Here is a 13,427-nt window from a genome sequence, read left to right on the forward strand (position 1 = left end):
AAACTGTGTGGTATTATTGTCGTGATACCAACATGCACAATATACAAAATTGCAAGAGATAAGCTAATAAAACTGTTACAGAAATAGTTCCTTGTGCTAGTTTTGTTTGGCCAGTAAAAATTGACCGAGAATGGAGCCAGCAGGTTGATTTTTTCCAGGTGCCCATATGGCCATGTTCACAAGAGTAGGTGGTTGATTGTTTTTTTGCCCTTTGTGTTTTTATTCAAGACTTAGGCCCTGTCTACCCGTAAATGGAACAAAGGTTAATCTTTTTCTTGGTCACTTTGAAAAAAGCCTTTTTCCGTAAACACAGCATCATTTCAGGAAATGTCTTCATCTACACAGAGCTTCCAAAGTGACTCTTTATTACATATGCGGGGACTGTCCATGGTGCTGTAGTAGTGCTACACCAAAAGCAGGGAAGACAATATTGAGCACACACATACGGCATATATGCACTGTGTACATAAAGCGTAGTTCAAATAAAATACAGAATGAAGAAAGCCGCAGTTAGAATGAAGTGAACGGACCAAATAAACAACAAACACAAGAAGATAAGTGGCAAAAAATGCAAATGCAGGAGAGAGGCGGGAATAAAGAAAAACTCGGCAATGCAAGGGTGCTATTTTGAGATTTTCCAACTCAAGGTCCCACTTTCAAAAAAAATGTTTCACGTCTGGATTAAACAGAGATACGATAAAAAATGTTTTTAAAAAAAACTTAAGCGGAACTCTTTTCCATGTGGACAGCCCCTTATGATGGCTTTAAAATCCAAAACACAATACAGTAAACAAACACATACGCACATGGAACAAAACAGCGAGAAATACAGTGTATTATTAATCTTTGTTGTTCTATGAACCTGTGCTGTTTAACATAAAAGTAGGTGTGCATTGTAACTAAAAGAGAACAAAAAAATACCTAGAGACAAATAAAACATTGTAAGAAGTCCCTACATCAGCAATTAAACTGGTTCCCTTAACTTGTATGTAAATCAAGTTATATCTCCATAAATAAAACATGCATTCACAGATGAATAGCTGGACTCCAGAGGGTATATTTAGCTCAAGATAACCGGCAAAGAAAAGGGGAAAAGGCATCTTTAAGAGGCAGTTATAAACAAAACCTCTATGTCGTAAACAAAGGGTGGACACTTGTGACTGTGATCCTGTGTTTTCACTGCTGCAAACGCAGGACAAATATTGGAACATGAAATGATGACACTAACAAAGCAAGTGCAGCTCAGCCAGAGTTTTGTCCCTTTTCTTTTTTTTTTTTTTTTTTTTTTTACAGTGGGATTAGGTGTTGTTGTCTGAGGCAGACACAGCCACGAGGAACAAAGCGAGGCAGGAAGCCACAGGTCAATAGTGTTTTGCTTTACTTTTTACCTGCAGAGAGACACGGAGGGCGGCACAAAGGGTGGCAAGGAGACAAGAGGGGACTTATTAGAAGATGAGGCGAGAAGCGTGGTGAATCAGTGGCTAATCCTCCGTTTCCTCTAAGCCTGTGTAATTAGGACATGGGGGATTGCACCGTGACAGGGGATGCTTTTGGACCGCTTTTTTTTTTTTTTCTCCTCTCTTTTGTTTATTTCTTTCCTCCTTAGCCTGGGTTTAGAGCAGTTTGTGATCTAAATATAGTATGCTCGTGTGTGTGTGTCTTTATTGTTGTGTGTAGCACAGCACGTTCACTCATAAGCAACATAAACAGACACAGCATGTCTACGCTAACTCTACTTCCAACTACTCAGTGTTTGCAGATTTGAGTGAGAGTGTTTTTTTTTTTCTCTTTCTTTGCTGCCTGTGGTCGCTACATGAAACCCTTAGATTGTGTTTGCGAAGAGAATCAAATGGGGCTCTTTCAGTCAAACAACACTTCTTTCCAGACACACCGAATAAAGAATCATATCATGTTTGAAGGCCACTTCAAACATGCCACTTAGGCAGCATCCACACTATGTTTACATTACTCTGCCAAACGCTTCAGAGGATATGTTTTTGCTTAAAAACTGCTGTGTTTAATCTCACATGATATACATTTTCAAATGTGGATGCAGATTATTAGTGGTCATTTTTATCGGAAAACACCACGTTTAAATGAACATAGTGTTGTTGTAGACTTAGGATGGAGCATCGCTTGGACTAGACCAGGAAGTCTGATCAACATCCTTCTGCCTTAATCTACTTCCTCTCCCCAGATGTCAGCGAGGTAACTTGCCTTGGCCTATTTAGAGAGATGGTGAGCGCATGAAATAAAGACAGACAGAGCAAGATGGGGGAGGGGCAGGGAATTCAAAAGAAAAAAAAGGAAATGAAGAAAAAATAAGTACAGTATCTATGAGCCACCAGCTCATTACAGAAATCCAGTTTCAATCCTGAGGAGAAAACTGTTTTAAAACACCCCATTAAAGAAAGAATGAAGGGAAACCTTTTGTTGCTAAATCAAAGAGGGTTGTCTTTTGAAGTTCTTCCCAACACTCTTCTTCAACTGATTTAGTCGCGAAGTAGACCAACTAATCGACTAATTATTGTGAAATAAGTTCACAGGAAGTGATTTGCTTTATATCAAGTGAGACAGGTTGGAATATGATTGAAAGCAAGTGCCCATGAAAAGCTTCAGAAGTGAATAGTATTGCTCAAACAGCAGTTTGACGGAATTAAAGCTTCTAATCCCTGTTCCCTCTTGCTCTGGTGCTGTATACACACTAACACTCCCTCAGTCAGGTCAATGAAGGAAATTGCATCAAAATAATAATATATAATGCACTGCAGCTTCAATTACTCTGCCAATTATTAAACATTTTCATTCTCATGAAGTTAAATTACTGAAACAATTGTTGACCTGTTTCATGGATTTAATATTTTGTTTTTCGCATTATTCCCATGCAAAACATAAAGGTGAACTGTAGTGTGGACACAAAATACTAGATTGGAGATTTTTATTATGAAAGTGTAATATTTTACCAAATAGAAAAAAAAAAATCGGAATCGCCCTGATATCGTAAGACTTTAGAAAGACCCACATTGTCGCAGACATGATGCACTGCGGCACAGTCCTGATAAAACCAACAAGGATAAACACATTAAGACTCGTCGAGGATTCATTCGCGGAATCCACACAACAAGATCCAGCAGACAATCCTGTCGCATTTGCTGAATCAAATCACTTTGTTATAGCCTCTCTCTCGTCCGCCTCTGTATGTGTCTCCTTTTTAAACAAAGGGATTTCAGCATCTCAGGGTGTCATGGCTTTGTGCAAGGAATCATTCCCATGTGTACTGCTTTAGCAGGATTAGAGACAGTGCTCTGTCTCAGCACAGCCATCACTGGAGTACGACAAGACATAATATGACTACTGTACAGCAGCAAAGCCTCTGCTAAGACATCGACAGGACTGTGGTATCAAATGACCGAGATTACTAGTAGCATTGAGCCCTTGTGTGAGGTTAGAAATAAGATACACTGAGTGGGAAGGTGTTATGGCGAGGTAATTCATGGAAATCATGCAAACATGAGGAGAAGGACATTGCACTAAGCCTGCTGCTTATTTGACAGCTATCTGCCTGTAGCAACACCTTCCATAATTCAAACCTAATTCAGTCCAAGACGTGTCCATAACTTGGATGACTTTGCTATGCATTGTGGTGACTCAGGCTTATGAGAAACTTCCATCACTTGAAAAGTGATGGAAATGATGCCAAATGCATTTATTCATGTTAAAATAATGATTTGAAAGTCAAAAAAAAAAAAAACATTCATTGAAAATTCTTGTTTCAGTGAGTGGTAGTTTGAGCCTGGTTTGAAGGATGAAAGAGAAACGTCAATGATGCACACTAATATTCATTTATTTTTGACAGTGCCGCTCAGGAAAACACTATAAGGATCTGATGTGCGTTCCTTCTCTCATTAATTCAGCTAAAAAAAAAACATGATGATTGACCTGATATGGCCCTAGACTGTTAAGAGATATAAACATTTATACAAACAAAGGAATAAAATTTTACATAAAGTGTAAAAAAATATAATATATATATATATATATATATACATATGTATATATATATATATATATATACATGTATATGCTAAAAGAGGACTGGAAATGTGAAGACGCACCATCTGTAGATCTACTCCACATCGCAGCACACCACCTCTTTATCTGTCCTCGAGCACATGTTGCTCATGAACTCTGTGAAAAGTGTACACTTTAGCATGTAGGCATTTGATCAATTGCGCCAATGAACAGCAGTGCGCCTCCCCTAAGGATATTGGCGGCTGTTGAGCGGAGACTAAGTGGAAAGGTGGAGAGAGAGAGGTAGGCTGAGTCGATGGTGTTGGCTTTCTCAGCCCCGGGGCCTAACACACTTAGAGAGCTAACTGACACACTTTGGATGTATTAACCACAGTGAGCTCTGCCAACCTCTGCTACTGAACCTCCTCCTCCTCCTCCTATCGCCGTCTGTCTGTCACCACTATCTCCTCTCCATAGGAAGACTCACGGACTGGCCTTGTGTTTCAGCAACATCACTTTAGCATCGATGTTCCTTTGCGCGTCAGCCAAATTGGTGTTTGCAGTCTAGACACCGGTTGCTTGTGTCTCCGAGTGGATAAACATATGCACGCTCCTCACGCGTCTGTTTAGAAGTATGATCACATTAAAAAGGAAGTGACGGAAATGCAATAACGGTCTATTCGTCTCCCCGTCAGGAGGGATAATCATTTCAAATAGAAATGTGTTTTCCATCTCACTATCTAATTTATACTTTCTTTGCCTCGCCATCTGTTTCACTCCTGAGACTGGTGGGTTATGAGTGCAAGACTTCAAAATAGTCTGGGTTCAAACCCAGGCCACTGCAATGAAAACACAAATAAATAGAAAAAAAAAACAAAAAACATATATAGCCATAAATAAGCCTCAGAGTTGGCACATGAAAAAGAAATATCCAGAAGCTGAAGGGCCCAGCGTTCTCCGTCAAATGTATGCATAAAATGTGAAGGTGAGAGAAGAGAAAAAACAACTCAATCCATGCCGCCTCATTCTATGTGCTGCTTTAAGATTAGGGTCAAAGATTAGAGGGGCTTACATGAGATAAGAATGGGATTAAAAGAGCTCAGAGATGTAAAATTACAGATCAGAGAACTGTTGAAAACACACCTGAGTGGTAAACAAACTCATGACACGGCAGCCACCTGTCATGCTGGACAATCCTGGCAACACGGGGGGGGGGGCAAAAACAATGCAGTGATGACAGAGAGGGAGGTGAATATTATGGAAGCTGCATTCAATATTCCAGAGAGGCATTCGGCACACATCAAAGGCCGCCTCTGCAGTAAGTCTGTTAGATTTGGGATTAATGGACTCCAGAGGGGCCTGGACACACAGACCCACACACACATGCAGGCGTACACACAAACACACACTCGCAAACAGTTATTCACACAAATCCACTTCCACAATTTCGCCTGATAAAATTCATAGCCCTGGCCTAGCAAAGCACTGCAGTGCAGAGTGGTGGACTCTCTATACTGCAGTATGTGCTGCAACATATTGTCAAGCTGTTAGTGATTTCTTAATATTTTAAATGATTTACAACACATGCTTCTAATTCAAATTTCACTTTAACACAGTGCAGGCAATTTCCAGAAAATAAAAAAAAAACGTGTGTCATAGCCATTTAAATCTGAAAAACCATAAAAAATAAATTATTCATGTCATAAAAAATGCCAAAAATAGCATTTGAGATTAGAATTAGGCCTCTGCATATCTGTACAGTAATTTGAAGTTCCCTAAATTAAAAAAATATTGGGGAAACTGATTGTGATGAAAAAGTAACTAAACGTAACTAAGAGTCTTGAGTTTTGTGGACCTTTTGAGATTGAATTTAGCTAATTCTATTTATTTACCGGTTACAAATGGTGATGTTAATAATTTTTTTCTAAGATTGGTTTTCAAATTATCATCAAAATTATCAAAATCCATCTACATGAATGTGACAAAGAAACTAATAAAAAAAATGTTTAGTTAGTGACAAAACAATACATTGATCTCTACCAGAAACAACTCAGTGTAGTATATGTCAAATATTATAGTCAACTATTAGATCAACCATTCCAAAAACTTAAACATGCCACAGTCCATTTTAAATTCCGAAAAGCCTTAAATTAAATGATATATTATATTATTCCATAAATAGGCCAAAAAATAACATTTGGCATTTGAATCAGGCCTCTGCACATAAATGTAACTTATAGTCTTGTGTATATGTTATAGCTACTTGTTGAAATGTACTCAGTAGTGTTCGCAAAGATGTTTACATTTTACAAACAACAAAATAAAAAGGACTATTTCTAAGATTGGGCTACAAAATATCTACTTTTTGATACTCACACTTAGAAACCATTGTTTTAGATAGTTTGGAAGTTCTCTACCGTGCTTGTGAAATTACACAGGGCATGCCTGGACACACACACACACACACACACACACGAGAGCAGGCATGCATACAAACGTGCACCAGGACTGCAACTTGCCTCCGAGCTCCACTGAGTTCATGCAAATTACATTAATGCAAATTCAGGTGGCAGGCTGTGAGCTGTCCTCTGTAGCATTCAGAGAGAAAACACAACACAACAAGGATGGCAACTCACAAGGAATCTATTTTTGTTTTTATCTTGACGGAGAGAAAAGACGCACTAATCCCTAAACCCTGACTGGTTTTCCACCCCAGTAACCAGGCTGCCCCCTCCTTACATCCCCTTGCCCCCTGGGCTAAAAACCACAGGTGCAGGCAAATGCAAAACCACTGGGTGGAAAATGCTCTTTGACAGCATTCTGGTGCGTTTTTGCCATTGGTCAGTGAACAATGAGGGAGTTTCCTGAACCACTTGTCATGCCGATGGAACAGCTGGACTCTAACGCCGCACATGGGTCAGGTTGGGAAGAGACCATGTAGAATGTCACTGTAGAACAGTGGTCGGGAACTGGCAGCCTGTGGGCCAAAACTGGCCCAACAGCATTAATATCCGGCCCGGCAGATGAATTAAATCTGCCATTTTGTACAATATGGACTAGTTTAGATTAGAAGGAAAACAAATCTGGCTTGGTCTGATGACGATATGATATGATGTTGTGGCCGAGTATTCAAATGCTTAGAAAAATATTGGCACAAATGTACTTGCCGACCCCTGTTATAGAATGAGACTCAGCAAAGCTTGAGCTCACTGTAATTTCACAAAAATCACAAAGAGCAAAGATAAAACTCACACACTCAGATGCATTTTCTTCATTTATATGATTTGATTATCGTCCTTCATTCCGTCTAACCATGGTGTTTTAATATCTTACCACTTTGTGTTGTACATTCATTCATTTATGAGTGGAGGTCTTAATTTAGAAGCTAAAGAAAAACAAAGGAACATGGTGGCAATCACCTGTTGTTCGATGTGTCTTGAATTCTCATCTGGTTGCCTGGATACAACAACAGCATGAGTGTTGTCTCCAGTACTGGGTCACTCAGCTGTTGTCAGCCACATGTTTTTTTGTTTTTTTTTTTGCGCAGCAACACAGTGCAGACATGAGTACTGCATGTGCACATGCAAACCCACAACCAGATGAGCTCAAGCAACCCAGACCTGCTCTCATCCACATGATCATCCTGAGCAGCATTATCACAATCTAGGGAACTGGATTATCCCCCGCAGGCTCAAAACTTCATCCTCTTTGATCCCCACTTGGGAGAGGATGAGAAGCAGCATGGGAGACAATCTCCCACAATATCCCACTTGTTAATCAAGACTGATTGTGATCACCTTCAGGGACAGATGGACAACTGTTTTTTTTGTTTGTTTGTTTGTTTTTTTAAACACCATCACAGAATCGACAATATGCTGTCGAGGATACTTCGGGATTTCTTCAACAACAGCGCCGCAACTATGTCAAAATGACAATGACAAATGTCAACAATATATATATAATTTACATACAAGCTACAACAACTTATCAATGAATGCCTATTAATTGATTACTAAATGAATTGGCAACTATTTTGTGTGTTCATTTGAATAATTAGAACAGGTTTTTTTTTCCATTTTTACAGTCTGTGCTTTGTGATGCTATATCATATACATTCAATTTTCTGATATCCGATCCACAGATTTTGATTCTGATTATCATACTGGCTCATCCCTAGTTCCAAACTTGTTACGGCAAAATAATGCACTGGTGGGAAATTTGATGGCGTTTGGACCAGTATACCATCCAGCACTAGTTTATTATGCATTTTTATTTTATGAAGCTTCATTACATAGAGCTGCCAGCAATTTAATCAATATGATAAGTCATGCGGTGGTTCAGAAATATGGGAATCAGTGCTATAACTAGCAGGAGTAACATGTGTAGGTAAATCATCTGAAGGGTTGTCTTCTGCCTTTACAAACACACCTGGGTCCTCCTGTGGTCTGAATTCTTAATGAAGTCGCCGTGTGTAAACCTGAAGATTAGTTGAACCGCATGAATATCCATCACGTTAAACTGTTGACTCCACCAGCCTGCTAAATCTCCCTGATAGATCATTGCTGTGGTTTGAGGTGGGATTGTGAGGTCAGCTGTTAATTGGCTGCTGGTAATTACAGATGCATCTTAAGCCTGCTGACATTGTCCATGGGACTTCGGAGACGTTTGCGTTTTTTCCCACTAACGCGCCACAGAGATTAGCGCAATGTACAGGAAATTACACAACGTGGATTCATGCTCCTCATCATTAGCCTAACCTTTTCCTCTCCTTGTCATAGAGTTTCACATTTGATGTATATAATGTGATTAATAGCTTAAATTACTTCTTGTTTTGTTGTTTTTTTTGCCCTATCTTCATTTGAATGTCGAAACTCAACATTCCTTCCACTCTGCCAGTGGCCAAGAGGGTACTTTCCCCCTATGTTCACCCCCCTGAGAAGGAAGGCAGCACAGGGACAATAACAGCCAACCAATTAAAGCTGTGTTGGCCTCGCAATTCCTCAAGGTATTGCCATGTGACAGTTTAATTAACCAAGCCCCTTATCTTAATTTAGCAGGATCAAAAAGTAACAAACTGAGGTTATCAGGAGAAAAACACTCCCAGTCACCATCGTCACTTACCCACCAAGACACATACTCCTTCTCAATCTCTGTCTGAATATAGCTACAGTCCCATGACACGAGAGTAACATACACATTTGATAGAATTCATAGAGGGTGCGTGTATTAAAATTGGCACTGATATTAGAAAGCACCATTGTGGTGCTAATGTGACTGGGTCACAGGGGAATTTTGTTGGGATGCCAAATATGTTTGCTGGGTTTTATTCAATAATTAAAGAATAACACAATATTGAAGTTGGGATTCAATGCTGTTGGAATGTTGGAATTGACAGGTTTACCTATTCAAAAATAATATTAGGTGCTACAAAAATGGCAGCAAAGCAGTCAGAAATAGCGATGAGACAATATGATATTACTGTGCATAGGTTTTGGGATAATCGTACAGGGAAAACAAATAGATTTTACAGAAGTGACTTGGAAATTCTGTCCAGTTTGCGAATAAACAGTCTTAGTGACTTTAAAATGTTCACACCAAAAATATGACAAGGTTTTGTATAATGTTGTATTATTCTGGTAACACAAGTAATGATTTTGTCACCGTTTATTTAGTGTTGTGTGTGTTTGTAAATCTGAATTTTTTGTGATAGAAGGTGATCGCCCAATTAAACTACCCATTACATGTTGGTAAGAATCAACCCATTAATGATGTCACAAGAAAAGATCAACATTTCAAGAATTCCCATAATAGGCAAAACTGTACAAAATCATACTTCAAAAATCTAATTTGATTGTAAATTGGTATGTGTAAGCAGGACTAGAGTTGTTCCAATCCCAATACAGGTATCGGAAATGCCTCCGATACTGCCGAAAATGTGGGCATCGGTATCTGGAGTACTGGAGTCCATGCACCGATCCGATACCACATAATTTATTAGAGCTCCATTAGCTCTGACACGGTTCTTCTTCGCCGCTCTTGAAACAGTTGCGCTGTGCTGTTTTAGAGGTGTGAAGAATAACTTATCACCCGACACCTGTAGACAAGGAGCTAACGTTAGCTCATCATGTCGGTGGTTTGGCAGTATTTACCAGTTAGCTCCGTTAGCGTTGTTAGCTGCGCTAGCTCCGTTAGCGCGCCTCCAGTCAAACTGGAGCGGCCCGTTTATTAAACGAAAAGAACAGTGCTACAACTAACCAGCGTACCTGTGTCCTGAGTATGTATGCCTCTGTTTTTAAAGTCTAGCGTTACATCAGAGACTCATTTTAACAATCTGGAGTCATGTAAAAATTATGTCACGCGCGTCCTTTCTCGGTCAGTCGTCATGGAAACATGACATGTTGTTTGGACCAGAGTCAAAACAAACGTACAAGCTGAAAATGAAAAAACATATCACTGGTAAAAATAAATGGTGTCCATTTGCTGTATTTGTTCATGTTTTACAGAGGGTTTAACCTGAGTCAAACCTAACCAACAATGATAATCATATCACAGTCATGCAGGCATAGTATGATATATATTTTTTTATAACACACTGGTATCGGTATCGGTACTCTGTATCGGCCGATACCCACAGCACAAGTTTTGGAATCGGTATCAGGAGGGAAAAAATGGTATCGGAACATCTCTAAGCAGGACACGCTACCATTAGACTTTGGCAAATGAAGTCCCATTTAATTGAAGTTCATATGTGTAAATATTGTCATGCATATGGCAATAACTATAAGCAGGTACAGATCCAGTGGATCAAAATGTAAAAAAAAATATCAGGCAACAAAGTGAGCCTTGGCAGAGGCCTGTGCTCTCTGAGTGCTTGTTACATATACTGTATGTTTCAGCTGCAGAGGTCTGGCTATAATGACAATATGTTGATATCCCCATACATGTGACTGGCCTAAGACAGTGTTTACATTGACAGCTTCTTCCTTAGAATTTGAAGTGGTGTCTCAGTAACGGCAGGGAGTCCGGCAAAATGCCACATGTGCCAATCTCCCATGGAGCGAGCCTGCTGTCCCATCCATCTATTCATCCACGCAGCTCTCACTCAGCTGATCACCTCCCAACTGTCAGTTTTTTTAATACCTTTATTCTTTCAATCCAACAAGTCGAGATGAAATGTATTTAATTCTGTCAAGCACTAATGCTTTCGCTCCGCTGCTGTCCTATTTTTCTGACATTTCTGATCACCCCATCCACCGCCTCCACATAACCCACATTCTCTCTCTTTGTTTTAGTGTGTCCTCTTCTTCAAATACTCCATTATCTATAGCACTGCAGGCACTGGATGAAAGGACATTACTAGTTATGGTTGAACAGAGAGGAAGTCCTGATGCCGTGGACAGGCCGGGCCCATTTATCTCTCTGGTTCCTGATGCAGTCTAACATGGGGAAACAATGCCCCAGGGCACAGCAAATATTCATTCACATCAGCCAAGGAAACAAAAAAGAAAAACAGACTGGACAAAGGAACGCTTCACTTCACTTCAGTGATTCTGTGGCCATCGTGCTGATTTTATTGTCTAAGGAGTTTGTTTTCACCATACATTTCATTTTCACAAAGCTGAACAATTGTCAGTTTGTTCCAGCCCGCGTCGAATTGATCAAACAATCTGTCACTTGGTGTTTTCGTAATTAATAATGCTGCTGCATTCAGTGTAGTCTAACTGAGAGCAATAGAAGTCAACACAACAGCATATAGTCTTATTCAAATGTCTGAAAGAAATACAAAGACATAAGAGTGTGACCTAGAAACCATACAGTTGTCACTGTCACGTCACTGTGTCTGAACTCTTTAAGTTTGAATATGTTATTAGCCACATTCCACCCAAATATTTGTGCATAAATAATAGCGTGCAGTAAAGCAACACAAATCTGTCAACCCACTTACACCACTGCGATATTAACAATGCATCAAAGTGAAGTTTACTTTTCAACTTAGTCTCCACTGTGGTTTACATACTTCTTATGTGGTATTTGGATGCTCTTGGTATAGAAGCTCTCACCCCGATAGTCCTCAACGGCAGATATTTCCACTGCATGGACTGCATGACCCGACGCTTATCCTGGGTCAGGAAACAATCAAGAAAACCAGCTGGATCTGCTTCAAAGCGTGCCAAGTTCTCCCTGCGACATGACCAGCCTGATGTGGCACCCACCAAGCACAAACCTTCAACATGCCAAGTCTGTTGTGGAGAATGTTCTCTACTCTTTCATGGGAGATGCTGACAAGATGCTAATTAACGACCAATGCTTTCTTGGGTGGTGGCTGTGGCAGGGAGCTTGGGTCATCATCAAGGCTCTCCTTAACCCTCTTCGATTCACCTCCCCACTATTGCACAGTTGATAAAGTGTCATCCCCTAATGTAGCAAACATGTCCTTTGGTTCAAACCATTTTCTTTTAAGCAAAGTCCTCACTTCAGGTCTGAAGAAGCATTTTTTTCCCCCAGGCATGTACAATGCAAATGACCATTAACTCAGACAGATGTAACATAAAAAACACTCCAGCCAACATCATTTATAAATCAATCAATCAATCTGTCAGACTTCATTTATACAGCACTTTTCATACCAACATAAATTGCAGCACTTTAAGTGTCCCCCCACCCCCTCATAGACAAACACACACACACACACACACGTTCAGACACACACAAAAAAAGCTGTGATCAGCCGAGAGAGCAAAAACAAGTCACTGAAAGCATTGTGTTTCTTACAACAGCACATGCCCTTAAAGTGAGAATACGTGTACAAACGTGTGCGACAGCCTGAGTGCACAGTTATTCATTAATATGAGACGTGTGCCAGCCAGATTGCTCCAGACAATGACTCCAGTTGTGAATGTCTGCGGTGAGATGTAGAAGTACATGGCACAGAGCCGTATGACATATGGAAACCTGTGTGAAATGTGTATGGAACGAGAAAGTCATAACAAGGACACCTGAGCCAGCTGTGTCTTCATTTCCCTCAATATTGTAACTAACAGCACAGAACCTGCAATCAGATCCCAAACCAGAAACCTTGTAAGAGGTTTTTTTTTTCTTTATTGCTTGAATTAAATTGGAAACCAGTGGTGTTTTTGTGGGCACATAAATCACTGCTGGGAGGGATGAGGATGACGGAGTTCATGAATGAAAACTGATAGGGGGGAAGTAAAAAAAAGGGGGCTATCAAAGGGTATGTGAAAGAGTGTGGTTTACGTCTAGAATTGCATTCCAAACACACACACACACACACACGTGCACAAGTGTTCTGCTGTCGATGGACAGAGGACAGATGGCCACAGAGTGGCTCTGGTCCAGGCAGTGACGCTGTTCTGTATCATTATAATCTGCTCTGTAGTATCCTCCCTACTGCTGTG

General features: G+C 40.1%; 1 protein-coding gene across 3 annotated transcripts in view; it reads right to left on the reverse strand.

The window, feature by feature from the left end:
• Positions 1–13,427, reverse strand: part of pcdh17 (protocadherin 17) — a 68,543-nt gene that overhangs the window by 16,558 nt on the left and 38,558 nt on the right. The window lies entirely within an intron of this gene.

This window comes from Solea senegalensis, linkage group LG7, assembly GCF_019176455.1.
Source record: "Solea senegalensis isolate Sse05_10M linkage group LG7, IFAPA_SoseM_1, whole genome shotgun sequence".
In the NCBI taxonomy this organism is placed as follows: Eukaryota; Metazoa; Chordata; class Actinopteri; order Pleuronectiformes; family Soleidae; genus Solea; species Solea senegalensis.